The sequence below is a fragment of the Lactuca saligna genome, chromosome 3, assembly GCF_052625555.1.
Source record: "Lactuca saligna cultivar CGN05327 chromosome 3, ASM5262555v1, whole genome shotgun sequence".
In the NCBI taxonomy this organism is placed as follows: Eukaryota; Viridiplantae; Streptophyta; class Magnoliopsida; order Asterales; family Asteraceae; genus Lactuca; species Lactuca saligna.
In genome coordinates, this window is record NC_136419.1 from 49,082,555 (window position 1) to 49,089,047 (window position 6,493).

The 6,493-nt window shown below is 34.8% G+C and overlaps 1 non-coding gene across 1 annotated transcript; it reads left to right on the top strand.

Moving 5' to 3' along the window:
* Positions 1 to 6,179: 6,179 nt before the first annotated feature.
* On the top strand, positions 6,180 to 6,251 carry TRNAD-GUC (transfer RNA aspartic acid (anticodon GUC)). Its single transcript has one exon. It is a non-coding gene; the product is annotated as a tRNA-Asp (tRNA).
* Positions 6,252 to 6,493: the final 242 nt, after the last annotated feature.

Consider the following 6,493-nt stretch of genomic DNA (forward strand, 5'->3'; position numbering starts at 1 on the left):
ATGTGAAATTTGTTTGGTTGAAATTGTGATTCTCATTCTTGGATGCAATTCTCGCAATAGATCCAAGTGCAATGCAAGTATTGGAGTGCTATCAGTTGCAAACGCGGGCTACTTCAGATTGTGACATGTAACATCAAAAAATTCACCCAAAAACGTTGACCCCTCCCTTGCTTGAAAAGAAATAACGTTGCTTCCTCCCACTTTCACGACCAGTTCTCATTCTTCTTCTTCATTTTTTTTGCTAACGACGCACACACTCACACAATAGGGATTATTTTTTTGTTCTATCTTCTGTCAACACAACAATGGATAATAACTTTTTTTATGAACGATGGTAGGAATGGACGTAAGAGAATGATCAATCATTCTCCTTGGGAGTTATACCCTATTTTACTAATTGGTCCCTCAAGAATCATGAGAAAGTTCCAAACACTTGTAACCCTAATAAAAAGACAATTAAAGTTTCCTTTTATGACACATTGGCCCTTCAATTCATATTAAACCTTTTAATGCCTAGAAGTTATCATAGATACCTCCACAATAAACTTTTAGGTATAAAATAACACCCATTTTATTTTAATTTATTAAATTTAAAAACTCAAACATCGAAATAACTAACGAAAATTAACATTCAAGTAATAGAAACTAATCGTGTTGACAAATAGGAGTTTTTGGATTGTTACACTATAGCCTATTAGGACCGCCATGGGTATCTTGGCCTTCAACACAAAGCACGACCGCCTGACCCAACAAACCATAACATGTCGACATATGCAATAGCCAACAAGTATAGGTAATCATATAGATCTACCAATCTAAAACAAACTCAGTGAACTCAGGTAATCATACATATCTACTAGTCTAATACATACTCAGCATAACATCAATCCAATATACCAGGATACATAATCTAGTGCGCCAGCATTGGTACCTTCAACCCACAAGTACAGTGAGGAAAACTCACCTGAACAACACAACAGAAGCCCAACAGCTACCTTAACAACAACACAACCAACCCAAGCTTCCTAAAACCAACTCGAGACCAATCCTTAGCCAAATATTCAATTCTACCCAAGTTTGACCAAAAGTCAAGCTGGTCAAAAAGTCAACGGTCATAGTCAAATTCAAAAATAGTCAATCAGTAGCCCTCCACATCGTGGCCTTCCTTGTTCATGTCCTGGGTACTAAACGCCAAAATAGTCACTGACTCCCCAATCGCCACATCGTGGCAGCCTAAGGCCACACCTTGGGGACTGGTCTGAACAACTCAAACGAGCTTAATCCATTTTTTCCCAATTTCAAGAGCTCAAAAGCTCAAATATAACTCTTTCCAAGGTCTTAATGGGTAAAGTTTCTAAATTTATCCATTAGGAAGGTCCAAACCACGAAGATCTAGACTTTAAGTCTCAAAGGGATCCAAAAGTGCATCTTTCTCAACTTAATCCATTAAGTCCAAGTCTCCCACTTACAGATCTGAATTAACAAGATGTCTCGAGGGATAAAGTTTCCAACTTTATCCATGGTAATCCCACAATCATTTAAGATCTAAACTTTAATACACCAAAATGGCCTAAAGGGCCAAGATAACTTGCATGGCTATATAGGGAAAGCAAATGATCACAAATTTGCTAGTCCATGAGGTCCAAGAAGCATTCTAATATGATCAAAAGATGTTGGATTCCATTCAACTCAAAGATCAGTCACAAAATGGGCCAAAAGTGCCAAAAACCCTAAATGACAAGATTTAAATGAAATAGATAGCAAGATTGGAACTTTATAACTATAATAGCCCAAAAATGTAATGCATTTGATGGATCTAAACTTGATGCATCAATCCTTGCAACCAAAATAACCTTCTTGATCTTTAAGTTCCATCAAAATAGCATAAAAAGCATCCGAAAAAGGAAAGATGATAGGAGAGAAGCTCAAATCTTGAAGGTGGAGGCTAGGGTTTCTCCCAAGAGGTTCTAAAGGTGATAGAGGTTGACAAAATGCCAAAAATGTGAAACATTAAGCTTAAATATGTTGAAAACCCTAAAAATCATGAGCTTGGCATTAACTGATCCCCACGTCGTGACCACGACTCTTCACCCAAACCCACCTCAACTTTAAACAACCATAACTTCTTCGTTTCAACTCCGTTTTCGAAGATATTTATATCCACGGAAATGTATTGATGATCCTGACACTTATATATAGTTACTTTTGGCTTCAAATATGTCGATCTAAAAACCATAATCCATGCAAAATGCCTAACAATTAACTTTTCCTATTTTACTCTTTTTCTTCCAAGCATAAATCGAAGGCTTTAATCACTTAACCAACATTATCATCATCCATCAAGGTCTAAAGCCCATTACATTGAAGCCCAAGGCCTTTACTCAATCCATTTATAGCATGCAAATCCCAAATTAAAAAACTTCTCAAAACAGGATGTTACACATCAATTGTTAATTTGTTATTTTTTTAATATTTAACTCTTTAGGGAGTGACAATATGGTGTAGAGATGAGAATTTTGACTAAAAAACAAACCAGAATGGGTTGGTATAAAATAGGCTTAAACGGTCCAATTATCAATTCTAAATATCCCTCTATTTCGTTATCGGTTTCGGTCTTACCAGGTGTCATGTATACCCTTTTCAAGAATTGGAACCATAAGTTCAAAAGTTAGCAAGCTTACAACACTCTATTACTGAAGACTCATAAAACTATTGTACAATGAACGGTTTCCTATTTTTAACATAGGCATTGGTAAGTTAGAAAACTTACAAAGCATAACCTGGCCAATATTTTGGATTTTTTTTTTGTGTGTATTATATTTTGAAATAAATTCTCTAAGATTTTGTTGGCAATATGTATTTGTTACTTATAACCATTCCTTTTCAGGTGGTTTCTTTTTTAGGTGGCATTTTGATGTTCAAAATAAAAATATGCATGCATGTATTGAGTAAATAAGTTCTCATTTTGTAGATGTATCATTTTCTATTTACCCTAAGGATGATGATATGATCATCAATAACCAATAAAGTAGTACAATTTACTTCGTCTGCATTTGAAGTCATTTGTTTCAAGGAAAATAGGTATCGAGTATTGGCTAATAACTACAATTAACTTCTTTTACATTTGAAGCCATTTTGTAACGCTCAAAATTTTCAAATAATTTTTTTCGTTTTTAAATCCACACAAAACACATTTTAACATTTCTCAAACCCAAATTATAATTTGTTTCAAACGCAAGACATAAAACTGTTTGTCAATATCCCAGAATCCTCAAAACACAAATCAAGTAGATGGTGTGTATGTTGGCGCCTTCCCACGATCCTGAGATGTACTTGAAACACATTTCACACAACACTATAAGCACAAAGCTTAGTGAGTTCCCCAAAATACCACACACAAATAATTATCCTCTCTTGGTTATATCTCGATAAAGACCCTTCGATCATGTGTCTCAATGAAGACCCTTCGGTCTCACAGTTCGAGTTGGACCCTCCAGTCCTGTATCTCTGTGAAGACCCTCCGGTCTCACAACTCAGTTTGAACTCTCTGGTCCTAACTCGATAAGGCACAAAATAATATACAACATAAATCACAAGACAGAATGCATAATATCACATAACTCAGTATAAGCACATAAGACTCTCCGGTCAATAACTCAGATATGACCCTATGGTCGCACAGTAATTACCACTCAGGTAAGTATAGTGAGAAGACTCACCTCGTAAGTAAAGCAAGAATGTCTCGCACTCAACTGTCGGTCTAGACTCCGCCTACATATATCACAATTACCTCTAATCAACACTTTATATTAACAACTCCAAAGATGTTAAGCTAACTCCTCTACTAAATCCCAGAAAGGGTGAAAGACCATTTTACCCCTACATGATCTCAAAGTTCACAAATTGACCAAACCCTAAAAGTCAACGGAATTCAACACTCAAGTCAATAGTCTATGTTGACTCAACTCGTCGAGTGCATCTATGCGACTCGTCGAGTTCCTTCTGTTCTCCGAAAATTAGAAAAATTCGAGTCAACTCACCAAGTTGTCTCACCAACTCGTTGAGTTTGCACAGTGTCCAGAATATCGAGGAAAACCCTAACCAATTCATTGAGCTGGCTAACCAACTCGTCGAGTTCTTTCAACCCTTTCTCTCATTCATATGCTTTTAAGTAAGACTAAGGCCCCAAACTCTAGATCTAGCTTTCTAAGGCTTAGATACCACGTAAAGTTGCAAGTTTTATGTCCATGCATGGCATTTATGGCTAACTTTGCCAAAACAAAGCTCAACAAGGGGTTTAAGACATGAAGATTGGTCAAAGCTTGATAAAGCTTGGGTCTTTAGGCCTAAAGGGCCTAATAGTTTCCAGATCTAAAGTCTTAGCTTCAATGCATGCTCAAAACCAATAATGACTCAAGAAGAAGCTACAAATAGCCATAAACTCTCTAATGGAGAGATCTAACACACAAGTGATCAATGTAATGGCTTTTTACCTTCAAATAACTTCTAAAACTGAATGGATGCCGGATCCAAAGACTCCTTCTTGTTCCAAGCCCTTTACTCTTCAAGTTTTTTCAAGGAATGCACCAAAACACACACTTTTAGCCTTATACACTCTCAAAATGGAAGATAGCTCGATTAGGGTTTGTCTCAGGGTGATAAGGTGATGAGGGAGGCGGGATAAAGGACTTAAGGTCCTTTAAACATGGTGTAAACCTTGCAAATTAGGGTTTTCACACTTAGCTCCAACTCATCGAGTTGGTTCTAAAGTCCACGCGGCCATCTCAATCTCTACTCGACGAGTTGGGGCCTCCAACTCGTTGAGTTGCCCTGACAAAATGAATATAAAACAATTTAAATTTATACATGGGAGTCGGGATGTTACACATTTGTTTTAAGGAAAATGGGTATAGAGTATTGACTAATAACGCATTGCAGTTTACTTGCTCTGCATTCAGATTTTACATAAATAATCCCTACAATTTAAAAAATAAAAAGTATCAAACGCCCCCCTTTACATAATTTTTGTAGCAAAAAACACTTGTTTTTGGTTATTTTTGGTTCCAAACCCGATTTTCGAGCATTTCCGTTTTCGTTTGATAACAATTTTTTTGTGGTCTTAACCGTTTCCAAACTCAATATAACCAGTTCCATACAGAGAACTAAACCGGAAATCTTCATTTTTGGTTTTTGGTTATTTTAGTTCCGGTTTGGTCCGGTTCTGAAACCAATCACACCCGAGATTCTGAAGACTGTTATGAGCCCGATTTCAAAAATGGTTTTGAATTATTAAACTTGTAACATGTTTCAGGATCGGTTCTAACATTCTAGGAACCGTTGGTTCCAGTTTCACTAAGCTTATATATGCAAAATGGCCAACAACTAGATATATAAAATTGTAAATTATAACAAAATTTAAGCATATAGTTGCTTTCATGTGTAAGGCGTGGGATACGTCTAGTATATATAAAAATAATGTGATTCGACAATATGAGTTAAGGTGTTTATTAACATACTCTGGTTTGATAATATAATGAATATTTTAATGAAAATGAAATAAATTGTATATTGACTTGATAAATATTTTTTTGATAAGTTGTTTCTTATTAACTCAATTGAACATGTTTATTGCACATAGAAACTAGATTATATTTTTACAATCGTTTTAACCCTAAGAAACCATATGGATCTAATCCCGTTTTCTTTTTCATAACCGGCGACATACATATTAATTTACCTTTTGACTAGTGTTGTATTTTGTATATTTTGTCATTTTATATGTATAATCAGAATTTATTAAACATTAAATCAAGTTAGTAGTTTTTGCATTTGTATACCATATAAACTAATTAAAACTAATTAAAACAATCCTTTTCTACATTTTGTTTTTATTCAACATAACCTTAAAAACACTCTTGATTCTTGCAATGAAAAAAAAAAGTTGTTTAAATTAGTAACCTAAACACCCACTTAATTGTGGAATCAAGAACGAACCATTAGTATTTACCTAAAAACATATCATATTAACTGGAAAGCTAATATTATCAATTGATGCAAAACAGTACACTATATATAAATGATAATATCACAAATTTCTGAACAGTTCTGTTTCCTTTGCAGTTCATAACTTAATATTAATATATGTTTTTATAACATAATTACAAAATCATAAACAAAATGTCGTTGTAGTATAGTGGTAAGTATTCCCGCCTGTCACGCGGGTGACCCGGGTTCGATCCCCGGCAACGGCGATTTTTTAACATTACATTTTTTACAAAATCGTCTTTAACGTTTAAACATTATTTATTTATTTTTTGTATTTTTGTGCTTATAAAAGCAGGCTTTTGCTTTGCTGCTAATTGCTATTATGAGCTTCTCCGGTTCTATTTATTTTTCCATTTACAAAAGTGATTGGTGATAGCTTTAACTTTTTTTCTTGTATATACTAAATAATTCAAATTCATTTTTCACTTTTTCCAGATATAACTCACGT